Consider the following 27848-nt stretch of genomic DNA (forward strand, 5'->3'; position numbering starts at 1 on the left):
CTGGCACGACGATGCAAAGGTATGGATAGAGGGAGGTGCCACACAACGAGAAGGAGGGCTTTAGGCTGTACGTTCTAAGGTCTGCATGCCCTGTTTTTTCCCATGATGGCTGCCCTGGCTCATTCTGTGGTTCACAACTCCAAGGGAGTGATGTGTGCCATATTTTTGCAGAACTGACTTGCCCCAGGGTTCTAGAATACAGCTGCTCAGTTTGTGCACGATTGCCTTTCATATGTAAGGTATAACCCAGCAGGCCTATGTAAGTTCCAAAGTACCTTGAAACCAGATTATCCTTTCAGAAATTGCAGGTGGACTACATTCAGCTACCTAAGGTGGTTACTTACGAATATTTCTTGGTCTCAGTGGTGGATCCAGAGCCTGGTCTCGGGAGGGGCACTTCCAGATTATTTTCTGTCCGCCGCCACAAGACTACACAGTGTAGAGGTATACTGTATATTATGTGGCACAGTGTATGCTAAATGTGTATAACAAACATATTTCACATGAAAACTTACAATTACTTGACTTGGCCCTACGGGATCTCGGACGCCACTTCAACACTTTGGTTTGGGGGGCTCAGTGGAGCTGATGTGTTTTATCCTAATGAGAAAGATTTCATAATAAGGATTTGGAGAAGGGGCTAAGGGATAGCAGAGCAGGGAGAGGCTGGTGCTGCTACTAGGGGGTCATACCATGGGGGAGTAATAAAGCCCACCATAATGCCCCCCCCCAGTAGTAATAATTCTCCTTATAATAGACAGTGCAAAAAATACCCCCTTATAATGCCCCAGTTGAGCTAATGTCCCCATAGTGCCCCCATAATGTGCCAGTATAAAATACCCCTGTATAGTGCCCCCAGTAAATTCCCCCATAGTGCTCCTCTCCCCCTTCCTCCTAGTGCCCCCCATAATGTGTCCCTCATAATTTGCAAGTATAAAATACCCCTTCTTAGTGCCCCCCGTAGATGACCCCATAGTACTCCTCTCCCCCTTCCCCATAGTACCCACCATAATGTGCAGCAGTATAAAATGCTACTGTACAGAGCCCCCCATATAAAATACCTCTTCTTTGAGGCCTCAGTAGATGCCCCTATAGTGCCCACCAATAATGTGCCAGTAAGAAGTGCCCCCAATAATGTGCCAGTAATAAGTGCCCCTAATGTGCCAGTAAAATCTGCCCCCATAGATGCCCCCCAATCATGTGCCAGAAACAAGAGCACCCCCCATTATGTGCCAGTAATATGAGCAGCCCACCTAATGTTCCAGTAACAAGAGCCCCCCTCAATGTGCCAGTAACAAGAGGCTCCCCTAATGTGCCAGTAACAAGAGGCCCCCCTAATGTGCCAGTAACAAGATGCCTCTCCCTCCCATGCTTGTTCGCATTTGCAGCACAGCCATCTGTATCGCTGTCCTGAGGACGGCGATACAGATGACTATGGAGATGAGCGCTTCCACCTGGATCCGCCAGTGCTTGGTCTCTGTAGATTTAATTTTTAGGATGGCCTGAAGCCTGTCCTGTGACCAAAGCGAACAACAAGACGATGGCCAATAAAATAATGAGTGAAGTGATCTGCAGATATGGATTGCCAGAGGCAATATATAGTAATAAGGGCACTCATTCTACTGATGAACTCATGAAGGAGACCACAGTTACCCTAGGGATAGAATAAGCCTTCCACATGCCCTGCACCCCCAAAGTAGTGCCAAGGTGGAACATTTAAATGGCACCCTGAAATTGAAAATTCAGAGGTGTATGGAGGAAACTCAGCTGTCATGGGTGAAGTGCTTACCTATTTCTTTATGTTATGTCAGGAGGGAGACAAAACCTGTCCCTATATAAGATACTCTTTGGCGGTATCCCCGAGACAAGGTTGTCCAGCAGCTGCAAGCCACTCGTGGCTCACTGTCGCATTATGTCCAGAAACTGCATAAGCATCAAATTGAAACCGATAAGCGTGTTCTTTCTTTCATCCCAGTACTACCTCTCCTTCCAGGTATGATGCTGTTTACATACAGAACACAGCTGAAGAATGAACAGGTGAAGATTTAGGAATGTCCACCTACTATCACTAGGGTAGTGGGAAGTAGTTGGCTGAATTTAAATGAGAAAAAGATGAGATGAGTTCTGCATTTACAATACATCTTACACATCATATGCACTTCATCTCTCTTATTGTAGGGTCATTTAGAGTTCATAAGCTACGGTATGTCCATAGGATGGTTCAAACTGGACAAACTTAGTTCACACTAGTATAGTATTGGGGGCCAGGAAACATAGAAACATAGAATGTGTTGGCAGATAAGAACCATTTGGCCCATCTAGTCTGCCCAATATACTAAATACTATGGATAGCCCTATCCCATGCATGCTTAAACGCCTTCACTGTATTTGCAGCTACCACTTCTGCAGGAAGGCTATTCCATGCATCCACTACTCTCTCAGTAAAGTAATACTTCCTGATTATTACTTTTAAACCTTTGTCCCTCTAATTTAAAACTATGTCCTCTTGTAGCAGTTTTTCTTCTTTTAAATATTCTCTCCTCTTTTACCTTGTTGATTCCCTTTATGTATTTAAAAGTTTCTATCATATCCCCTCTGTCTCGTCTTTCTTCCAAGCTATACATGTTAAGGTCCTTTAATCTTTCCTGGTAAGTTTTATCCTGCAATCCATGTACCAGTTTAGTAGCTCTTCTCTGAACTCTCTCCAAAGTATCAATGTCCTTCTGGAGATATGGTCTCCAGTACTGAGCACAATACTCCAAATGAGGTCTCACTAGTGCTCTGTAGAGCGGCATGAGCGCCTCCCTCTTTCTACTGGTAATGCCTCTCCCTATACAACCAAGCATTCTGCTAGCATTTCCTGCTGCTCTATGACATTGTCTGCCTACCTTTAAGTCTTCTGAAATAATGACCCCTAAATCCCTTTCCTCAGATACTGAGGTTAGGACTGTATCACTGATTTTATATTCTGCTCTTGGGTTTTTACGTCCCAGGTGCATTATCTTGCACTTATCAACGTTAAATTTTAGTTGCCAGATTTTTGACCATTCCTCTAGTTTTCCTAAACCCTTTTCCATTTGGTGTATCCCTTCCATATGGACATACTGTACAATGATTCCTGTATCCAATGTAATTTGCATCATGTCTAGTCTTCACAGTAATAGGTAAATGTGAAGTATTTATTTGCACTGATTTGATAACTTTAATCCCACGTAATTATGTCAGTTGATAATAAAATTCTCTGCAGGACATTGTTCCCCAGAGAGAGAGAGAGATTTGGAAACATCTATGTCTTTCTTTCTCTCTGATGCATCATAAACTAATCTATTTGAACCATGCTGACAGACATGGAGACCCTGTGAAGTCTCTCCCAAATTCCAGAAAAGTAGGATTTCCATTAGTCCTATTGTTAACTGGTAAATCAATGTCCTTTTTTAGGAAATGAATTTAGCAGTTAATGTAAAATGTTTCTGGTAACACTGTAAGATCTTTAATCACTCATCCCATTAATGCTTTGTACTAGCCATGATATAATTCTGCATTTTATACCATGAATTAGTATTTGCCTCACATCTACAGAATTTTCTCCCTTGCCATTGACTGGCAGACTAAAGGTAAATTAAAACTATTCCCCTGGTTACATTAAGGTGGAATTTCTGCTCCAGTTACTGGAAAATACAGGAATGCTGAAATAAAACAGACAACATTCCCATAGAAAAGACTCCAGCCTGAGTAGCCACAATTGATTTCCTTTAATAAGACTTGTTTGAACTCCTTCAAAGCATTCAGCTGAAATTCGATAAGATTCAATCCAATCTCACATTATTTGTAATGTTCCATAATCAATGTCCCAGGCTATAAAGCAATTGTTCTATAATCTTCCTATAAAACAAACATAACCCTATACATTAATTAATATCCAGTGTTCAATGTAGAGAGAAACTCTCCGTCATAGCAGTTTTTTATTAAGAGAAAGGAGTCCTATATTTCTTTTAAAGGGGCATTTCCATGCTAAAGGGGTATTGTTTAAAAATAAATATGCATAGAAAGATTTTAGAATATTTTTTAGAATTCTTGGTTTTCATTTCTGCAGTACTATAGTGTTAAAAATGAAAAAATAAATAAATATTGCCCTTCTTTAGCATTTAAAACACATGATAAGGCCTCCTATACAGGGAGTGCAGAATTATTAGGCAAGTTGTATTTTTGAGGATTAATTTTATTATTGAACAACAACCATGTTCTCAATGAACCCAAAAAACTCATTAATATCAAAGCTGAATATTTTTGGAAGTAGTTTTTAGTTTGTTTTTAGTGTTAGCTATTTTAGGGGGATATCTGTGTGTGCAGGTGACTATTACTGTGCATATTTATTAGGCAACTTAACAAAAAACAAATATATACCCATTTCAATTATTTATTTTTACCAGTGAAACCAATATAACATCTCAACATTCACAAATATACATTTCTGACATTCAAAAACAAAACAAAAACAAATCAGTGACCAATATAGCCACCTTTCTTTGCAAGGACACTCAAAAGCCTGCCATCCATGGATTCTGTCAGTGTTTTGATCTGTTCACCATCAACATTGCGTGCAGCAGCAACCACAGCCTCCCAGACACTGTTCAGAGAGGTGTACTGTTTTCCCTCCTTGTAAATCTCACATTTGATGATGGACCACAGGTTCTCAATAGGGTTCAGATCAGGTGAACAAGGAGGCCATGTCATTAGATTTTCTTCTTTTATACCCTTTCTTGCCAGCCACGCTGTGGAGTACTTGGACGCATGTGATGGAGCATTGTCCTGCATGAAAATCATGTTTTTCTTGAAGGATGCAGACTTCTTCCTGTACCACTGCTTGAAGAAGGTGTCTTCCAGAAACTGGCAGTAGGACTGGGAGTTGAGCTTGACTCCATCCTCAACCCGAAAAGGCCCCACAAGCTCATCTTTGATGATACCAGCCCAAACCAGTACTCCACCTCCACCTTGCTGGCGTCTGAGTCGGACTGGAGCTCTCTGCCCTTTACCAATCCAGCCACGGGCCCATCCATCTGGCCCATCAAGACTCACTCTCATTTCATCAGTCCATAAAACCTTAGAAAAATCAGTCTTGAGATATTTCTTGGCCCAGTCTTCACGTTTCAGCTTGTGTGTCTTGTTCAGTGGTGGTCGTCTTTCAGCCTTTCTTACCTTGGCCATGTCTCTGAGTATTGCACACCTTGTGCTTTTGGGCACTCCAGTGATGTTGCAGCTCTGAAATATGGCCAAACTGGTGGCAAGTGGCATCTTGGCAGATGCACGCTTGACTTTTCTCAGTTCATGGGCAGTTATTTTGCGCCTTGGTTTTTCCACACGCTTCTTGCGACCCTGTTGACTATTTTGAATGAAACGCTTGATTGTTCGATGATCACGCTTCAGAAGCTTTGCAATTTTAAGAGTGCTGCATCCCTCTGCAAGATATCTCACTATTTTTGACTTTTCTGAGCCTGTCAAGTCCTTCTTTTGACCCATTTTGCCAAAGGAAAGGAAGTTGCCTAATAATTATGCACACCTGATATAGGGTGTTGATGTCATTAGACCACATCCCTTCTCATTACAGAGATGCACATCACCTAATATGCTTAATTGGTAGTAGGCTTTCGAGCCTATACAGCTTGGAGTAAGACAACATGCATAAAGAGGATGATGTGGTCAAAATACTCATTTGCCTAATAATTCTGCACTCCCTGTATAGATATGTAATCTATTGTCGTTTACTGCTGCTGTGAGGGTAATATTTTATCTGAAGGGTAATCCTCGTGATAGTGATAGGTATAAAATTGGGATGACAGTATAACAGCTTTATTGTTCTCTTGTAAGGTCTAGATAAAGATGCTCACAAAGAAGGTAAACCACAGTCCGGGTGCAGCCTTTCTCAGTGTGTGGGACGCCACACCAGGCGCAGCACCCGACTGGTATATTACCCCCATCTTTTTTCTTTTTTCATCCTTTTTTATTGCGACAACTAACAGTGTCCGGACAGCAATTCCTAAACAGGGAAACACTGCATTTATTTTTGCCTCAGCAATATTTTATATATTTTATACACACTTTCTACTGCGAATTGTTCACAAGGGACATTTATCCACCAGAGTGCCAATGAACTATTGAAGGTGGTAACCACCATCATACGATCACCGCATTGCTCCATTTTGCACGCCCACCTCTGCATTTTGCAATTTTTATTTCTACTTTTATTATTATTATTACCCTTTTAATATTCCCTAACCCTCCCCTATACTATTGATATACACTACGTGCAGAATTATTAGGCAAATGAGTATTTTGACCACATCCTCCTCTTTATGCATGTTGTCTTACTCCAAGCTGTATAGGCTCGAAAGCCTACTACCAATTAAGCATATTAGGTGATGTGCATCTCTGTAATGAGAAGGGGTGTGGTCTAATGACATCAACACCCTATATCAGGTGTGCATAATTATAAGGCAACTTCCTTTCCTTTGGCAAAATGGGTCAAAAGAAGGACTTGACAGGCTCAGAAAAGTCAAAAATAGTGAGATATCTTGCAGAGGGATGCAGCACTCTTAAAATTGCAAAGCTTCTGAAGCGTGATCATCGAACAATCAAGCGTTTCATTCAAAATAGTCAACAGGGTCGCAAGAAGCGTGTGGAAAAACCAAGGCGCAAAATAACTGCCCATGAACTGAGAAAAGTCAAGCGTGCAGCTGCCAAGATGCCACTTGCCACCAGTTTGGCCATATTTCAGAGCTGCAACATCACTGGAGTGCCCAAAAGCACAAGGTGTGCAATACTCAGAGACATGGCCAAGGTAAGAAAGGCTGAAAGACGACCACCACTGAACAAGACACACAAGCTGAAATGTCAAGACTGGGCCAAGAAATATCTCAAGACTGATTTTTCTAAGGTTTTATGGACTGATGAAATGAGAGTGAGTCTTGATGGGCCAGATGGCTGGATTGGTAAAGGGCAGAGAGCTCAAGTCCGACTCAGACGCCAGCAAGGTGGAGGTGGAGTACTGGTTTGGGCTGGTATCATCAAAGATGAGCTTGTGGGGCCTTTTTGGTTGAGGATGGAGTCAAGCTCAACTCCCAGTCCTACTGCCAGTTTCTGGAAGACACCTTCTTCAAGCAGTGGTACAGGAAGAAGTCTGCAAGGTAAGAAAAACATGATTTTCATGCAGGACAATGCTCCATCACACGCGTCCAAGTACTCCACAACGTGGCTGGCAGGAAAGGGTATAAAAGAAGAAAATCTAATGACATGGCCTCCTTGTTCACCTGATCTGAACCCCATTGAGAACCTGTGGTCCATCATCAAATGTGAGATTTACAAGGAGGGAAAACAGTACACCTCTCTGAACAGTGTCTGGGAGGCTGTGGTTGCTGCTGCACGCAATGTTGATGGTGAACAGATCAAAACACTGACAGAATCCATGGATGGCAGGCTTTTGAGTGTCCTTGCAAAGAAAGGTGGCTATATTGGTCACTGATTTGTTTTTGTTTTGTTTTTGAATGTCAGAAATGTATATTTGTGAATGTTGAGATGTTATATTGGTTTCACTGGTAAAAATAAATAATTGAAATGGGTATATATTTGTTTTTTGTTAAGTTGCCTAATAAATATGCACAGTAATAGTCACCTGCACACACAGATATCCCCCTAAAATAGCTAAAACTAAAAACAAACTAAAAACTACTTCCAAAAATATTCAGCTTTGATATTAATGAGTTTTTTGGGTTCATTGAGAACATGGTTGTTGTTCAATAATAAAATTAATCCTCAAAAATACAACTTGCCTAATAATTCTGCACTCCCTGTAGACAACCAATAAATGCATATTTTTACCATCCTATCTGTCTACATTGCTCTATTAGCCAGTTTTCAGGATGTTGATTGCATTTGCATGACTGAAGCTATGTGCTAGTGTGATTAAACTGCCTTGGGAGATGTGTTAGAGCAGCATTGTAAGTTCCAGACAATAGATGTTGCACCCTCACCATCTCTGTTCAAGTTTAGTGTCTCATTTTAATATAAATAGCTAATTTGCCACCTTTTTGAGCCAGTTCTCCTCTGTGTCTAAGATGCAGACCTCCCTGTCATCACTTGTGCCATTCTGAGAAAGCCTGTTGGATTACTAGCGAAACGTCTTCAAGAAAGACTACAAGTTCAGTTTCTCTGACCTATTACTATGACCTGGATGAATGAAAACCTTCACAGACATTGAATTGAATAGTGTAATGTGTGATGCTGTAACTGAGTCACTACTTTGGGACTCCTGGTTGGAGTGCTTGTGGGACGGAACAAAATTAAATGAGATTGTCTGCTGTGCTGAAAGTTAAAAACAAAGAGGAAGTTAAAGAGCCAAATAGCCAGGGTGGGAATTAGAATACATGGAGTAACTTAAAAATTATATCCAGAAAACTATCCATCTGTTATTTGTAAAAAAAATATAGAGTATTTAATTTTGCTGTTAATTAGGCTGTTAATATGTGATGAAAAGATTTTGATGGAAATGTCCCTTTAGTACTATAAAGGATTTCATACAAATTTAAGTCAGTTGCCTTATGATGCCACTTTTCTTGAGAACTCGAAAGACTATACTATGCTGGTCTAATAACCGTGATAATTAACTATAAATTATAAATTGTTTATTTTATAAAGTATGTAGATCATATACAGACAGTGCAACCAAACTCAGCTTTTTCTCAGTTTATCAGCTAAATGATATAATTAAAGGGGGTGTCTGACTCATTAAAAAGCTTCACCCAGCAATTGTGGCGAGATAATAAAGGCATTAAAGGCCTTTATTCTGCCGGTCCGATTCTTCACACTAGGCTTTGTTTGACTGCAGCGATTACTTGCCCCTATACTCCATGTGACTGCCAATCCCTGGCCTCAGCTGTTTTGTGCTGTATATCACTGAGGGCAGTGATTGGCTGCAGTGGTGTCTGGTGTATATAGGTACATCATCGCTGCAGCCAAGCACATGATGCTATGGTTGCAGCTGCAGTGGGGGTTGGAGTAGCAGGTGGAGATTGCTCAAATAGTCCTACGATGCTCTCTATGCTTTATACTTTTGGAGTAAACTCCATTTGACATGCTGGTTACTAGTCAAATATTAAATGATCTACTGAAGCAGTCGTTATTTTCCCTGATTAAAGCTTTTCTATCTGATGTTCCACTTCACTCTTGGTAATGAGTGCTATTATTATAATTAAGCATAAACAAAACGTCATGTAAATTACATTAGCTCATTTCATTCCTCTTGGTTATATAATGAGCTTGAAAGGAAGTAATGACGCTTTCAGAACATAAAATAGACTTGCTTAAAAAATCCAATATGCCTGTCTCAAACAATATTAACCCTTGGAGCGTCAAAGGTTTTTTTCATTTTTGTGTTTTCTTTTTTCACTCCCTGCCTTTCCGGGGTCATAACTTTTTTATTTTTCCATTCACATAGCTGTATGTGGGCTTCTTTTTTGAGGGACAAGTTGTACTTTCTAATCCCCACATTTAATATTACATATAGTGAAGTGAGGAGCTGGAAAAATTTCCAAATGGAGTGAAATTGAAAAAAAAAAATACACAAATCCACAACATATTTTATTTTTTTTTTGATGATGATCACTATGCGGTAAAAACTGACCTGTTATGGCACTTTCATTTTCCGGGTCAGTATGATTACAGCATTGCCACATATGTATAGTTTGTCTTGCCATATTCTGACCCCATTAACTTTATTGAATTTATGTTTATGGATCTGTTTGAGGGCTCATTTTTTGTGGAGCGACTTTTTTATTGGTAGCATTTTGGGGTATGTATGACTTTTTGATCACTTTTTTTTTTTGTGGGAAGCAAAGTCATTTTGCTGTTTGCTGTATGTGATAAATATTTTTAGATCTTAATAGTATTAAAATTTTCGCATGCAGCGATGCCCATGATGTGTATTTTTTATTGTTTACGTATTTTCATTTCAGGAAAGAGGGATTGATTTGAATTTTAATATTTTTTTTTTTTTTTATACTTTTTAAAACTTTTTTTGTTATACTATTTTATAGTTTCCATAGGGATCTCTAGCAAGCAATAATCAGATAGCTTCTCTCATAGACTCAAATGCATTAGCATTAGAGACTGTGGGGATTATACTATGTTCGTATGGAGCCCTACCACAGGCAGAGGCTTTATAGGAATTAATGTGCGACAGCCTCTTGTTACTCAGGAGGACAGCGGCTGCTGCACACTGCATCCAGCTCCCCCAAGTCCTGCAGTTTTCACACCGGCCACTAAGCCTAATAATGGGCACCACTTCTTGGTTTGTACAGATTACTTTACTGCAGTTACCGTATACACTATTCTAATCCTGCCTGTAATGATATCACATCTGTTCACCATTCACAATAGGTGATGGTCAAATCTTATTAATTCTTTCCTTGTACAGAGATATCTGCACAAGGCACAGAGCATGCCTAGGAAACTCTCCCATAGAAGTCAATGAGGTCTCCTCCTGTCCATTGTGTCTATGGCCCATGGCGCTGCTGTAAAGCAATTTATTAATGCTCTTTAAATGGTGTTAAGAACAACTCAGGGAAAATGGCCGCCCCCATAAACCAGTTTAGGAAATAATATTTAAAAGAATTGCAATCAGAAAATAAAAACTAATTAGAAAAAAGGATATATGTATTATCTGGTTTTAACTGCCCAATTATTTTTTCAGTGACACATTTCCTTTAACACTTTATTTTTCCTACCGTAGGATGCGGCAGGGAGTCTCCAGCAAAGCCATGCACAGGATAGTGAGGTGGAGGAGGGGGACATGGCTTAGCTACTGGGACACAGAAAGATTTCTTTATATATTTCAAATTTTTAGGGCTCATGCACACAAACGTGGTTTGGTTCCTCATCAGCATTTTATGCAGCTCGGATGCAGACCCATTCACTTCAATGGGGGCTGCAAAATATGCGGACAGCACTCCGTTGCTCTGTTCCGTGGGGCCACACAAAAAAAAAATAGAACATGTCCTATTTTTGTATGTTTTGCGGACAAGAATAGGCATTTCTATTATGGGCGGCCCGTTTATTTCTGCAAATTGCGGAACGCATACGGGCAGCATCCGTGTTTTGTGGATTCGCAATTTTCACAGCACGTTCGTGTTTTTTTTTTAATGTTTTGTGCATTTCTGTTTAGTGTTTCTTTAAGAATAAACTGAATAATAGATGCTTTACTAATCTATCTTACTATGGTTCTACTATACTAATGGCTTATCTTTAGGACAGGCCATCAATATCTGACCAGTTTAATCTGACTCTCAACAATCTCACTGCTTACTATTACTTACCAAACACAGATCCATACTTTTAGTAGTAACAGCCCCTAGTGTTGCATCTGATCCCCATTCACTTGAAAGGGTCCAAACTCGCCTTCCAGCTGTAATACCAGGCTCTGTCAACAATAAAAGGGGCGCCATTATATTTTTTCAGATGTAACCAGAGGTATTTTGACACCAGCTATGCCAAGATGGTCACTTTAAAGTTATTTGTTGTATTGATATAATGTGTTGTTGTTGAGATAACACATTAAACCAAAGTCAAAATAACGGCAACTACATCTATACTGTATCTATAATCTTTTATTTTCTTTTTGGTTCTTTACTTCAGTTTATAAGTATATACTGTATATCTTTGTTATAACTAGTGATGAACGAAGTTTTGAAAAAGTCGATTTGGTCGATTCGCCGAACTTAGACAAGAAATTAGATTCGTTACAAAATAATTTGTCACAGATCGCTATAAATCAGTTATACACAGGCCTCTCTGTGTGAAGGCTTGGAAGTAGGGATGAGCAAACCCGAACTGTATAGTTCGGGTTCGTACCGAATTTTGGGGTGTCCATGACACGGACCCGAACACGAACATTTTAGTAAAAGTCCGGGATCGGGTTCGGTGTTCGTCGCTTTCTTGGCGCTTTTTGAAAGGCTGCAAAGCAGCCAATCAACAAGCGTCCTACTACTTGCCCAAAGAGGCCGTCACAGCCATGCCTACTATTGGCATGGCTGTGATTGGCCAGTGCAGCATGTGACCCAGCCTCTATTTAAGCTGGAGTCACGTAGCGCCGCACGTCACTCTGCTCTGATCAGCATAGGGAGAGGTTGCAGCTGCGACGTTAGGGCGAGATTAGGCAGTGATTAACTCCTCCAAAAGACTTAATTCAGTGATCGATCTACAGCTGTGGATCATTGAACTGCTGCTATTCAATTGCTCACTGTTTTTAGGCTGCCCAGAGCGTTTTTCATTGACTTTTTTCTGGGATGATCGGCGGCCTTTTTGGGTCTTGTGGCGCGCCAGCACAAGCTGCCACCAAGTACATTTAACCATCAATAGTGTGATTATTTTTTGGCTATATCCTACATCAGGGTCAAGCTGTCACCAAGTGCATTTAACCATCAATAGTGTGGTTATATTTTGGCTATATCCTACATATGGGGCAAGCTGTCACCAAGTGCATTTAACCATCAATAGTGTGGTTATTTTTTGGCTATATCCTACATATGGGGCAAGCTGTCACCACGTGCATTTAACCCTCAATAGTGTGGTTGTTTTTTGGTTATATCCTACATATGGGGAAAGCTGTCACCAAGTGCATTTAACTATCAATAGTGTGGTTATTTTTTGGCTATATCCTACATTTGGGGCAAGCTGTCACCAAGGGCATTTAACCATCAATAGTGTGGTTATTTTTTGGCTATATCCTACATCAGGGTCAAGCTGTCACCAAGTGCATTTAACCCTCAATAGTGTGGTTATTTTTTGGCCATATCCTACATATGGGGCAAGCTGTCACCAAGTGCATTTAACAATCAATAGTGTGGTTATTTTTTGGCTATATCCTACATATGGGGCAAGCTGTCACCAAGTGCATTTAACCATCAATAGTGTGGTTATTTTTTGGCTATATCCTACATCAGGGTCAAGCTGTCACCAAGTGCATTTAACCATCAATAGTGTGGTTATTTTTTGGCTATATCCTACATCAGGTTCAAGCTGTCACCAAGTGCATTTAACCATCAATAGTGTGGTTATTTTTTGGCTATATCCTACATCAGGGTCAAGCTGTCACCAAGTGCATTTAACCCTCAATAGTGTGGTTATTTTTTGGCTATATCCTACATCAGGGGCAAGCTGTCACCAAGTGCATTTAACCATCAATAGTGTGGTTATTTTTTGGCTATATCCCACATGAGGGGCAAGCTGTCACCAAGTGCATTTAACCATCAATAGTGTGGTTATTTATTGGCTATATCCTACATCAGGGGCTTGGCTGTGCTTGCTATTTTATTGAGGGGTGAAATACAATTGCCAAAATAGCAGTACCCTAAATCTGGTGTTTCAGCTGTGGCCAGCCAATTGTAATACTGTCTGCTGTCTGGCAAAGGATATATTTTTGTTCAGGGTTGAAATACAATTCCCAACTTAGCAATTTCCTAAATTAGTGGTTTCTGCTGTATCAGGGCTACTTTAAATCTATTCATTAAAAGGGTATATACAGGGAGTGCAGAATTATTAGGCAAATGAGTATTTTGACCACATCATCCTCTTTATGCATGTTGTCTTACTCCAAGCTGTATAGGCTCGAAAGCCTACTACCAATTAAGCATATTAGGTGATGTGCATCTCTGTAATGAGAAGGGGTGTGGTCTAATGACATCAACACCCTATATCAGGTGTGCATAATTATTAGGCAACTTCCTTTCCTTTGGCAAAATGGGTCAAAAGAAGGACTTGACAGGCTCAGAAAAGTCAAAAATAGTGAGATATCTTGCAGAGGGATGCAGCACTCTTAAAATTGCAAAGCTTCTGAAGCGTGATCATCGAACAATCAAGCGTTTCATTCAAAATAGTCAACAGGGTCGCAAGAAGCGTGTGGAAAAACCAAGGCGCAAAATAACTGCCCATGAACTGAGAAAAGTCAAGCGTGCAGCTGCCAAGATGCCACTTGCCACCAGTTTGGCCATATTTCAGAGCTGCAACATCACTGGAGTGCCCAAAAGCACAAGGTGTGCAATACTCAGAGACATGGCCAAGGTAAGAAAGGCTGAAAGACGACCACCACTGAACAAGACACACAAGCTGAAACGTGAAGACTGGGCCAAGAAATATCTCAAGACTGATTTTTCTAAGGTTTTATGGACTGATGAAATGAGAGTGAGTCTTGATGGGCCAGATGGATGGGCCCGTGGCTGGATTGGTAAAGGGCAGAGAGCTCCAGTCCGACTCAGACGCCAGCAAGGTGGAGGTGGAGTACTGGTTTGGGCTGGTATCATCAAAGATGAGCTTGTGGGGCCTTTTCGGGTTGAGGATGGAGTCAAGCTCAACTCCCAGTCCTACTGCCAGTTTCTGGAAGACACCTTCTTCAAGCAGTGGTACAGGAAGAAGTCTGCATCCTTCAAGAAAAACATGATTTTCATGCAGGACAATGCTCCATCACACGCGTCCAAGTACTCCACAGCGTGGCTGGCAAGAAAGGGTATAAAAGAAGAAAATCTAATGACATGGCCTCCTTGTTCACCTGACCTGAACCCCATTGAGAACCTGTGGTCCATCATCAAATGTGAGATTTACAAGGAGGGAAAACAGTACACCTCTCTGAACAGTGTCTGGGAGGCTGTGGTTGCTGCTGCATGCAATGTTGATGGTGAACAGATCAAAACACTGACAGAATCCATGGATGGCAGGCTTTTGAGTGTCCTTGCAAAGAAAGGTGGCTATATTGGTCACTGATTTGTTTTTGTTTTGTTTTTGAATGTCTGAAATGTATGTTTGTGAATGTTGAGATGTTATATTGGTTTCACTGGTAAAAATAAATAATTGAAATGGGTATATATTTGTTTTTTGTTAAGTTGCCTAATAATTATGCACAGTAATAGTCACCTGCACACACAGATATCCCCCTAAAATAGCTAAAACTAAAAACAAACTAAAAACTACTTCCAAAAATATTCAGCTTTGATATTAATGAGTTTTTTGGGTTCATTGAGAACATGGTTGTTGTTCAATAATAAAATTAATCCTCAAAAATATAACTTTCCTAATAATTCTGCACTCCCTGTAAGATTCAAGGTGCAGATAGGGTCATTCTCAATAACTTCACACACACGCTACTGTGCAATTCCAAGTCCAATTCTGTGTGTAAACGTATACCTGTCACCCAGCGCCTAAATAATAGGCCTAAATAAATAAATAGCCAGATAGTGTTAGGTGTCTGTAAAAAAAGGCCTCAATTAGAATTCAATACATTGGGCCAAATAATATTTTTGTTATTGTGGTGAACGGTAACAATGAGGAAAACATCTAGTAAGGGACGCGGACATGGTCGTGGTGGTGTTAGTGGACCCTCTGGTGCTGGGAGAGGACGTGGCCGTTCTGCCACAGCCACACGTCCTAGTGTACCAACTACCTCAGGTCCCAGTAGCCGCTATAATTTACAGCGATATTTGGTGGGGCCCAATGCCGTTCTAAGGATGGTAAGGCCTGAGCAGGTACAGGCATTAGTCAATTGGGTGGCCGACAGTGGATCCAGCACGTTCACATTATCTCCCACCCAGTCTTCTGCAGAAAGCGCACAGATGGCGCCTGAAAACCAAGCCCATCAGTCTGTCACATCACCCGCAGGCAGGGTTTCCCAAGGGCATCCACCTAGCTCTTCCCCAGCGGTGGAAGACATAGAATGCACTGACGCACAACCACTTATGTTTCCTGATGATGAGGACATGGGAATACCACCTCAGCACGTCTCTGATTATAACGAAACACAGGTGCCAACTGCTGCGTCTTTCTGCAGTGTGCAGACTGAACAGGAGGTCAGGGATCAAGACTGGGTGGTAGACGATGCAGGGGACGATTCTCTGCTATGGGACCTCTCTCCAATTGATATTGGTTAATTTTTATTTATTTTATTTTTATTTTTATTAATTTCCCTATCCACATTTGTTTGCAGGGGATTTACCTACATGTTGCTGCCTTTTGCAGCCCTCTAGCCCTTTCCTGGGCTGTTTTACATCCTTTTTAGTGCCGAAAAGTTCGGGTCCCCATTGACTTCAATGGGGTTCGGGTTCGGGACGAAGTTCGGGTCGGGTTCGGATCCCGAACCCGAACATTTCCGGGAAGTTCGGTCGAACTTCTCGAACCCGAACATCCAGGTGTTCGCTCAACTCTACTTGGAAGTTAACACTTTCTGCCGACAGTATGTTTACATTGGCGGATGGGCATTTAAAAATGGTGCCTGCTGGCACGTGCAGCAGGCACCATGGCCACTAGATGTGTGCTGTTTTAAAGAGCAGACAACCGCCACTAATGTCTGCGACCGGCAGTAATGGCAGTCGTAGACTTTTAAACCTTCATATGCCGTTACCCCATACCAGCAATATCCTCTCTTACATGGCAGATAGTTTTTAAGCTTTTGTCCCTTATGGCCAGAAGCCAAGTTCAGCCCATCTGGTTTTAATCCTAATACATTTTGAAAGCAAAATACCTTTAGTTTCATAGTATGGAGGGATCCTGAACCTTATGGAGGAAAATTTTGTTGACAGTAATGTAGAATTTATTTAAAATTTGTTGTGGCTGTCAGAGTGACACAGAATAAAATTTTCGCTAACAGAACGTGGTAGCTAGGAATGATGAATTTGGGTCCAGTTGATGGAGCAATTAGTCTGCTAATATAATCATAGTTCCGACCATAGAAGTTTGCAATAAACAACGTTTGCAATAATATGTTCTTCGCTAAAATAACATATTAACTCCTATGAATTTGTTATTTGACCCCAGGCAGTCAAATAACCAGCAATAGCCCCTGATTGGTCATCATTAGAGTTGAGCGGACACCTGGATGTTCGGGTTCGACGGGTTCGGCCGAACTTCACAAAAAAGTTTGAGTTCGGGACCCGAACTTGACCCCGAACCCCATTAAAGTCAATGGGGACCCGAACTTTTGAGCACTAAAAATGCTGTAAAAATGTCATGGAAAGGGCTAGAGGGCTGCAAATGGCAGCAAGGTGTGGTTAAGAGCATGGCAAGTGCTTTGCAAACAAATGTGGATAGGAAAATGATTTAAAATAACATAAAATACATAAAAATAAATAAAAAATCTTGATCTTGGAGGAATAGGAGGTTGAGGAGGCGGTGGATGTGGCAGTGTAGGTGGAAGCGGCGGTGGAGAGTGAGGAGGTAGCCTACACTGCTTTTTGGTTTTATTTTTAATTTTGTATTTTTTTTTGTTTAAATTAGGGTACACCCCAAAATATTGGGAAATATAACCTGTTAAAACCCCCTCTAGCAGTGCTAAACAAACGTTCAGGCAATACACTGGCTGCAGGGCAGGCCAGCACCAGCAAGGCGTAAAGGGCAAGCTCAGGCCATATTCCCAATTTGTAGACCCAGAAGTTGAAGGGGGCAGACCCATCAGTCAGTACGTGTAGGCGTGTGCACATATACTGCTCCACCATGTCGCACGTTCCTGTGATGTCCATGATCCAATTGGATATCTGCTCTATCAACTTTCGATGTTGTTTTCTGCGCCTACCATGTTGATCACGGTTAGCGGCGAATCAGGGTTCCATGCCGGGAAGGGACCATGAGAATGGGAGACCACATCCAAGGGAGGTCAATGCCTGAAATGTGCCCTGTTATTGGAATGATTATTTAAAAATTATAGGGAATGTCACTGGGGTATTTTGGATTTGGAAACGTTAGACAGGAGAGGCCCTGCTACCGCTTTGTTAACTCTAGATAACTTCTGCCTGATCGCACGTCCCCATGACGTCCACATCCTTTTGGATATCTTCTCTATCAATTTTCGATGTTCTTTTCTGTGCCTACCATTTTGATCATGGTTATCGGCAAATCAGAGTTCCACGCTGGAGAGGGAGGGTGAGAAAGGGAGACAACATCCAAGGGAGGTCAATGGCTGCAATGTGATCGAGCTGAAATGTGGGACAAGTTATTAAAGCGGAAGGATCGAATAAAAGGGTCAATTAAAGACAAATTTTACAAATTTAATTCCCTGTCACCTATGCAGAGCAGGGGTTTTTCATCGCCAGAAATGGGTCAATGTCAACCACCAATGGAACAAATGATTTTCAAAAATTTCGGTCCCTGTCACCTATGCAGAGCATGGGTTTATTCATGGCAAAAATGGTAAAATGTCAAAAAAATAACAAAAAAATGTGTGAAATTTATTAACCTGTCTACTATTTATTAACCTGAGTTTACTATAAACCACCTAATATACCAGAGTCCACAGAAAATCTATTACTAAACGAGATAGACGAGGCGGCAAATCATAAAGAGGTGGTTATTATGGGGGACTTCAACTACCCAGATATAGACTGGGAAACTGAAACTTGTATATCTCATAAAGGAAACAGGTTCTTGGCAATAACCAAAGACAATTACCTCTCCCAACTGGTTCAGGACCCGACTAGAGGGACGGCCATACTGGACTTAGTATTAACCAATAGGCCTGACAGAACAACAGACGTGCAGGTTGGGGGACACCTGGGAAATAGTGACCACAAAGTAATAACCTTCCAATTATCATTCAAAAGAGCGTTTCTACAGGGAGGAACAAAAATACCAAACTTCAAAAAAGCTAAATTTAGCCAACTAAGAGAGGCCATAGGCCAAACTAACTGGGACAAAGTCCTCAAAAATAAAAATACAGCCACAAAATGGAATATCTTTAAAAACATCCTAAAATCTCATTGTGAGAGGTGCATACCGTATGGTAATAAAAGGTTAAGGAATAAAAAGAAACCAATGTGGATAAATAGAACTGTAACGAAAGCAATAAATGACAAAAAGAAAGCATATCATTCACTGAAACAGGAGGGGAGCACGGAAGCACTGAAAAACTATAAGGAAAAAAATAGAACATGTAAAAAACAAATAAAAGCGGCCAAACTAGAGACCGAGAGATTAATTGCCAAAGAGAGTAAAACTAACCCTAAAATGTTCTTCAATTATATAAATGTTAAAAAGTATAAATCTGAAGGTGTCGGCCCTTTAAAGAGTAATGAGGGGGAAGTCGCAGAGAGCGACTGAGGAGAAAGCAAAGCTGTTAAATATTTTTTTCTCCAATGTATTCACTGAGGAAAATAAACTTGTCAGATGACATGCAGAATGCAAAAATAAATTCCCCATTAAAAGTGTCCTGTCTGACCCAGGAAGAAGTACATCAGCGACTTAAAAAGATTAAAATAGACAAATCGCCAGGACCGGATGGCATACACCCCCGTATCCTAAGAAGGAATTAAGTAATGTCATAGCCAGACCCTTATTTCTGATATTTGCAGACTCTATACTGACAGGGAATGTCCCACAGGATTGGCGCATGGCATATGTGGTGCCAATATTCAAAAAGGGTCCAAAAACAGAGCCTGGAAACTATAGGCCGGTAAGTTTAACATCTGTTGTGGGTAAACTGTTTGAAGGTTTTCTGAGAGATGCTATATTAGAGCATCTCAACAGAAATAAGCAAATAACGCCATATCAGCATGGCTTCGTGAGGGATCGGTCATGTCAGACTAATTTAATCAGTTTCTATGAGGAGGTAAGTTCTAGACTTGACAGCGGCGAATCAATGGATGTCGTATATCTGGACTTCTCCAAAGCATTTGACACTGTACCACATAAAAGGTTAGTATATAAAATGAGAATGCTCGGACTGGGAGAAAACATCTGTATGTGGGTAAGTAACTGGCTCAGTGATAGAAAACAGAGGGTGGTTATTAACGGTACACACTCAGATTGGGTCACTGTCACTAGTGGGGTACCTCAGGGGTCAGTATTGGGCCCTATTCTCTTCAATATATTTATTAATGATCTTGTAGAAGGCTTGCATAGTAAAGTATCAATTTTCGCAGATGACACTAAACTGTGTAAAGTAATTTACACTGATGAGGACAGTATACTACTACAGAGGGATCTGGATAGACTGGAGGCTTGGGCAGATAAGTGGCAGATGGGGTTTAACACTGATAAATGTAAAGTTATGCACATGGGAAGGAAAATGCAAGTCAACCGTACATACTAAATGGTAAAACACTCGGTAACACTGACATGGAAAAGGATCTAGGAATTTTAATAAACAGCAAACTAAGCTGCAAAAACCAGTGTCAGGCAGCTGCTGCCAAGGCCAACAAGATAATGGGTTGCATCAGAAGGGGCATAGATTCCCGTGATAAGAACATAGTCCTACCACTTTACAAATCGCTAGTCAGACCACACATGGAGTACTGTGTACAGTTCTGGGCTCCTGTAAACAAGGCAGACATAGCAGAGCTGGAGAAGGTCCAGAGGAGGGCAACTAAAGTAATAACTGGAATGGGGCAACTACAGTATCCTGAAAGATTATCAAAATTAGAGTTATTCACTTTAGAAAAAAGACGACTGAGGGGAGATCTAATCAATATGTATAAATATATCAAGGGTCAGTACAGAGATCTATCCCATCAGCTATTTATCCCCAGGACTGTGACTGTGACGAGGGGACATCCTCTGCGTCTGGAGGAAAGAAGGTTTGTACACAAACATAGAAAAGGATTCTTTACGGTAAGAGCAGTGAGACTATGGAACTCTCTGCCTGAGGAGGTGGTGATGGTGAGTACAATAAAGGAATTCAAGAGGGGCCTGGACGTATTTCTGGAGCTTAATAATATTACAGGCTATAGCTACTAGAGAGGGGTCTTCCTCTGGATCAACTTGCAGGATAACAGGCCGAACTGGATGGACAAATGTCTTTTTTCGGCCTTATGTACTATGTTACTATGTTACTATGTTACTAGGTAGAGCAGGGGTATATCACAGCCAAAAATTGGTAAATGTCACTAAACTATGTAACAGAAAAATTTGTGAAATTTATTAACCTGTCAACTAGGTAGAGCAGGGGTATATCACAGGCAAAAATTGGTGAATTTCACCCGAAAATGTAACAGACAAATTAGTGACATTTGTTTACCTGTCTACTAGGTAGAGCAGGGGTATATCACAGCAAAAAATGTGTGAATTTCACCCGAAAATATAAATTTGTGGAATGACATAAAATAAAAAACGCACAAATAAAAAAAATAATCTTGATGTATGAGGTGAAGGTCCATATGGAGTAGGATGTTGAAGAGGCGGTGGACTTAGCGGTGTAGGTGGAAGGGGAGGTGGAGGAGGACGAGGTAGCCAACACTGGTTTTTGGTATTAATTTTATTTATTAATTTTTTAAATTAGGGTACACCCCAAAAGAGCTGGATATATCAAAAATACAACAATGAGCAATTGCGCTGTAGTATAACAATGGCTGGGTAAGGCCGGTATACATGTCTATTCAGCACAAGGTACGGATAGGTCCTGTGGGATCCATGCCTGGTTCATTTTAATGAACGTAAGCTTGTCCACATTAGCTGTGGACAGGCGGCTGCGCTTGTCTGTGATAGCGTCCCCTGCCATGCTAAACACACGTTCAGATAATACACTGGCTGCAGGGCAGGCCAGCACCTCCAAGGCATAAAGGGCAAACTCAGGCCATGTGCCCAATTTGGAGACCCAAAAGTTGAAGGGGGCAGACCCATCATTCAGTATGTGTAGGCATGTGCACACATACTGCTCCACCATGTTGCTAAAATGATGCCTCCTGCTAAGACGTTCCATATCAGCTGGTGGTGCTAGTTGTTGTGGCATGTTGACAAAGCTTTTCCACATTTCGGCCATGCTAACCCTGCCTTCTGAGGTGCTGGTGGTGCCCCAGCTGCGTTGGCGACCTCTCCCTCCTCCTCTACCTTCTCCTTGTTCTCAAGTGAGAATGCCACCAGCAGCGTGTCTACCAGAGTGCGCTTGTACTAGCGCATCGTACGATCACGCTCCAGTGACGGAATTAAGGATGGTACATTGTCTTTGTAATGGGGATCCAGCAGCATGGCCACCCAGTAATCAGTACAAGTTAGAATGTGGGCAACTCGGCGGTCGTTGCAGAGTCACTGCAGCATGTAATCGTTCATGTGTGCCAGGCTGCCCAGAGGCAATGACAAGCTGTCCTCTGTGGATGGTGTATCGTCTGTGTCCTCTGTATCCCCACAGCCACGCACCAGTGATGGCCATGAGCTGGTCTGGGTGCCACCCTGCTGTGAACATGGTTCCTCCCCCTCCATCTCCTCATCCTCCACCTCATCATCCTCCAGAACTGTGCCCTGGTTGGACTATTGTGTACCTGGCGTTTGTGGGTGCAGGAACCCACCCTCGGAGCCACTTGTGAATGACTGGCCGGAAACCCTATGAAATGATCCCTCTTCCTCCTCCTCCTGTGCCACATCCTTTTCCATCATCGCCAAAAGCGTTTTTTTCAAGGAGGCATAGAAGTTGGATAGTAACTCTGAGAACGGCGTTAGCCATCATGTGCAAGGTGGAGTTCCACCTTGTGGGCATGTCGCATATGAGGCGGTGAGCAGGAAGGCCGAAGTTACGCTGCAGTGCTGACAGGCGAGCAGCAGCAGGGTGAAAACGCCGAAAGCGCGCACAGATGGCCCGCACTTTCTGCAGTAGCTCTGACATATCGGGGTCATTTTCAAGGAAACTCTGCACCACCAAATTCAGCACATGCGCCAGGCAAGGGATGTGTGTCAAACCGGCTAGTCCCAGAGCTGCTACGAGATTTCGCCCATTATCACACACCACCAGGTTGGGCTTGAAGCTCACTGGCACCAACCACTCATCGGTCTGTTGTTCCATGCACGTCCACAGCTCCTGCACAGTGTGGGGTTTGTCCCCCAAACAGATAAGTTTTAAAACTGCCTGCTGTCGTTTACCCCTGGCTGTGCTAAAGTTGGTGATGAAGGTGTTATGCTGACCGGATGAGGAGCCGGTAGAGGATGAGGAAGCGGAGTAGGGGGAGGAAGCAACAGGAGGCAAACTGAAGCTCCCTGCAATCCTCGGTGGTGGAAGGACATTCGCCAAACTGCAATCCGCCTCAGGCCCAGCCGCCACTGCATTTACCCAGTGTCCTGTTAGGCAGATATAATGTCCCTAACTGTGCTTACTGGTCCACGTATCCGTAGTTAGGTGGACCTTGCCACAGATGGAGTTGCACAGTGCACACCTAATTTTGTCCCTCACTTGGTTGTGCAGGGAAGGGATGGCTCGCCTGGAAAAGTAGTGGCTGCTGGGCACGACGTACTGTGGGGCAGCCACCACCATAAGGCTTTTGAAACTCTCTGGACCACCAGACGGAATGACAGCATTTCAAAGGCCAGTCATTTTGAAATGCTGTCATTCTGGACCAGGGATCGCGGGTGGGTAGGGGGGTACTTCTTCCGCTCCAGTGTTTGGGAGATGGAGAGCTGAACGCTTCCGTGGGACATTAGGGAGATGCTTGGTGACCCAGGTGGTGGTGTTCCTGGCAGATCCTCTGTTGGAGGGGTGCCAGGTGGCACTATCACTCCAGAGGTGGATAAAGAGGCCGAGACTCCAGCAGAAGAGGAAGCAGGAGGAGCCAGAGATCTTTCTTTGTTTTTGAGGTGTCTACTCCACTGCAGCTCATGCTTTGCACTTAGATGCCTGGTCATGCAGGTTGTGCTCAGGTTGAGAACGCTTATGCCTCACTTCAGGCTCTGATTGCACAGTGTGCAAACCACTTGTGTCTTGTCATCAGCACATTGTCTGAAGAACTGCCACGCCAGGGAACTCCTTGGAGCTGGCTTTGGTGTGCTCGGTCCCTTGCTGTGTTGGGCAGTAGCAGGCGTACAGTCTAGGGGACGGCCTCGTGTTGGTTGCTCTGTGCGACCACCGCCTCTTTCTCCAAACTACACAGGTCACTCGCATGACCTTGATTCCATGTGGGGTCGAGGACCTCATCGTCCTCCACATCATCTTCCATCCAGTCTTAACCCCTGCGCTCCTTGTCGGTCTTCACACTGCAGAAAGCCACAGCAGTTGGCACCTGTGTTTCGTCATCACCCGAGACGTGCTGCGGTGGTCCTCCCATGTACTCATCTTGAAACATACAGGGAGTGCAGAATTATTAGGCAAGTTGTATTTTTGAGGATTAATTTTATTATTGAACAACAACCATGTTCTCAATGAACCCAAAAAACTCATTAATATCAAAGCTAAATATTTTTGGAAGTAGTTTTTAGTTTGTTTTTAGTTTTAGCTATTTTAGGGGGATATCTGTGTGTGCAGGTGACTATTACTGTGCATAATTATTAGGCAACTTAACAAAAAACAAATATATACCCATTTCAATTATTTATTTTTACCAGTGAAACCAATATAACATCTCAACATTCACAAATATACATTTCTGACATTCAAAAACAAAACAAAAACAAATTAGTGACCAATATAGCCACCTTTCTTTGCAAGGACACTCAAAAGCCTGCCATCCATGGATTCTGTCAGTGTTTTGATCTGTTCACCATCAACATTGCGTGCAGCAGCAACCACAGCCTCCCACACACTGTTCAGAGAGGTGTACTGTTTTCCCTCCTTGTGAATCTCTCATTTGATGATGGACCACAGGTTCTCAATGGGGTTCAGGTCAGGTGAACAAGGAGGCCATGTCATTAGATTTTCTTCTTTTATACCCTTTCTTGCCAGCCACGCTGTGGAGTACTTGGACGCGTGTGATGGAGCATTGTCCTGCATGAAAATCATGTTTTTCTTGAAGGATGCAGACTTCTTCCTGTACCACTGCTTGAAGAAGGTGTCTTCCAGAAACTGGCAGTAGGACTGGGAGTTGAGCTTGACTCCATCCTCAACCCGAAAAGGCCCCACAAGCTCATCTTTGATGATACCAGCCCAAACCAGTACTCCACCTCCACCTTGCTGGCGTCTGAGTCGGACTGGAGCTCTCTGCCCTTTACCAATCCAGCCACGGGCCCATCCATCTGGCCCATCAAGACTCACTCTCATTTCATCAGTCCATAAAACCTTAGAAAAATCAGTCTTGAGATATTTCTTGGCCCAGTCTTGACGTTTCAGCTTGTGTGTCTTGTTCAGTGGTGGTCGTCTTTCAGCCTTTCTTACCTTGGCCATGTCTCTGAGTATTGCACACCTTGTGCTTTTGGGCACTCCAGTGATGTTGCAGCTCTGAAATATGGCCAAACTGGTGGCAAGTGGCATCTTGGCAGCTGCACACTTGACTTTTCTCAGTTCATGGGCAGTTATTTTGCGCCTTGGTTTTTCCACACGCTTCTTGCGACCCTGTTGACTATTTTTAATTGAACGCTTGATTGTTCGATGATCACGCTTCAGAAGCTTTGCAATTTTAAGAGTGCTGCATCCCTCTGCAAGATATCTCACTATTTTTGACTTTTCTGAGCCTGTCAAGTCCTTCTTTTGACCCATTTTGCCAAAGGAAAGGAAGTTGCCTAATAATTATGCACACCTGATATAGGGTGTTGATGTCATTAGACCACACCCCTTCTCATTACAGAGATGCACATCACCTAATATGCTTAATTGGTAGTAGGCTTTCGAGCCTATACAGCTTGGAGTAAGACAACATGAATAAAGAGGATGATGTGGTCAAAATACTCATTTGCCTAATAATTCTGCACTCCCTGTAAGTGGTTGGGCATTGGTGCACTCAATCTCTTCCACTTCTGGGTCAGGGCTATGTGGATGGCCTTGGGAAACTGTGCTAGCAGCGTCATAAAAAAGCAGAAGAGACTGCTGCATGACTTGGGGCTGAGACTGCTTGGCTGATTTGTAAGGGAGTGAGGTGAAAGACTGATGGACATCGGCTGCAGTTGCTAACTCTGATCTTTCAGCAGGAGAATGGGTGGGAGACAATGTGAAGGAACTGGAGGCACTGTCAGCAACCCAATCTACTATCGCCTGTACTTGTTCTGGCCTCACCATTTGTAGAGCCGCATTCGGCCCAACCAAATACCGCTGAAGGTTCTGTCGGCTACTCGCACCTGAGGAAGGTGTTTTACTTGTGCGTGTAGCTGGCACAGATCAATCCACTTCCTCTCCCTGCAACAGGAGCTCCACCAGCAGCACCACGACCGGGGCCACGTCCCTTATGCGACGCTCTCCTCATTCTCCGCAAATTTAAGATCTTGCTCAAAATGGGTGTTTTTTAATAACAGAATATAACAGCAGTATCTAACGCGTTTATTTCACAGTGACTGATGCAGCAAAGGCTGCAAAGTTAGTATTTTGCCCAAAAAGGGTGTTTTTTAAAACCCAGAAAATTATTGCAGTATTTCAAGATTATATTTCAAACTGACAAATGCAGCATAGGCCCCAGATGTAGGGTATTGCCAAAAATGGGTTCTTTTTTAAACCAAGAAAATTATTGCAGTATTTCAAGCTTGTATTTAACTATGACAAATGCAGCAAACGCTGCAAATTTAGTATTTTGCCAAAAAAGGGTGTTTTTTTTATAAAAGATGATAACAGCATTATCTAACGTGTGTATTTCACACTGATAGATGCAGCATACGCCGCAAATGTAGTATTTTGCCCAAAAACTGTGTTTTTTTTGTAGGAGAATATAACAGTGGTATCTAACGCTTGTATTTCACACTGACAGATGCAGCAAAGGCTGCAAATTTAGTATTTTGCCAAAAATGGGTGCTTTTTTAAAACCAGAAAAATGATTGCAGTATTTAAAGATTATATTTCACACTGACAAATGCAGCATAGGCCCCAGATGTAGGGTATTGCCAAAAATTGGTGCTTTTTTAAACCCAGAAAATTATTGCAGTATTTAAAGATTATATTTCACACTGACAAATGCAGCATAGGCCCCAGATGTAGGGTATTGCCAAAAATTGGTGCTTTTTTAAACCCAGAAACTTATTGTAGTATTTCAAGCTTGTATTTAACAATAACAGATGCAGCAAACGCTGCAAATTTAGTATTTTGCCCAAAAAGGGTATTTTTTTTTTATAGCAGATTATAACAGTGGTATCTAATGGCTGTATTTCACTCTGACAGATGCAGCAAAGGCTGCAAATTTAGTATTTTAACAAAAAAGGGTGTTTTGTTAATAGCAGAATATAACAGTGGTATCTAACGCTTGTATTTTACACTGACAGATGCAGCAAAGGCTGCAAATTTAGTATTTTGCCCAAAAAGGGTGTTTTTTTTTTTAAACCCAGAAATTTATTGCAGTATTTCAAGATTATATTTCACACTGACAAATGCAGCATAGGCCCAGATGTAGGGTATTGCCAAAAATGGGTGCTTTTTTAAACCCACAAAATTATTGCAGTATTTCAAGATTATATTACACACTGACAAATGCAGCATAGGAACCAGATGTAGGGTATTGCCAAAAATGGGTACTTTTTTAAACCCAGAAAATGATTGCAGTATTTCAAGCTTGTATTTAACAATAAAACACCAAAAAAGGAGATGGGGCCAGCACAAATAGAAATTAATATAACCTTTATTACAGTCTCAACACGAGACCGAATTTAATAAAATACACGTAAAAGACAATACTGTGGTGGGTATGTGACACACAGGAAGAAAAGCAGCACCACTAGTAATAGACATATAAATATAAATATCAATCTAGATATCCAGGCTAGTAGAATCATATAAATATAGCATAGTATATAAATAAATAAAGACCGGATATCCAAAATGGCAGGCAGAATCACAGATAATGAAACCGGATGGAGATCCAAAAACAGTACAAAAATGTATAAAGTGCAAAGTGCCGAAATACAAAGTACAGGAATCGGATTGATGAAACATCCACAATAAAGCTATGATATTAAATACCTGAGTGGTGAACTGGATAACCCCAACGCACGTTTCGCGTTGGCTT

The sequence above is a fragment of the Bufo gargarizans genome, chromosome 4 (genome assembly GCF_014858855.1).
Source record: "Bufo gargarizans isolate SCDJY-AF-19 chromosome 4, ASM1485885v1, whole genome shotgun sequence".
NCBI classification, from domain to species: domain Eukaryota; kingdom Metazoa; phylum Chordata; class Amphibia; order Anura; family Bufonidae; genus Bufo; species Bufo gargarizans.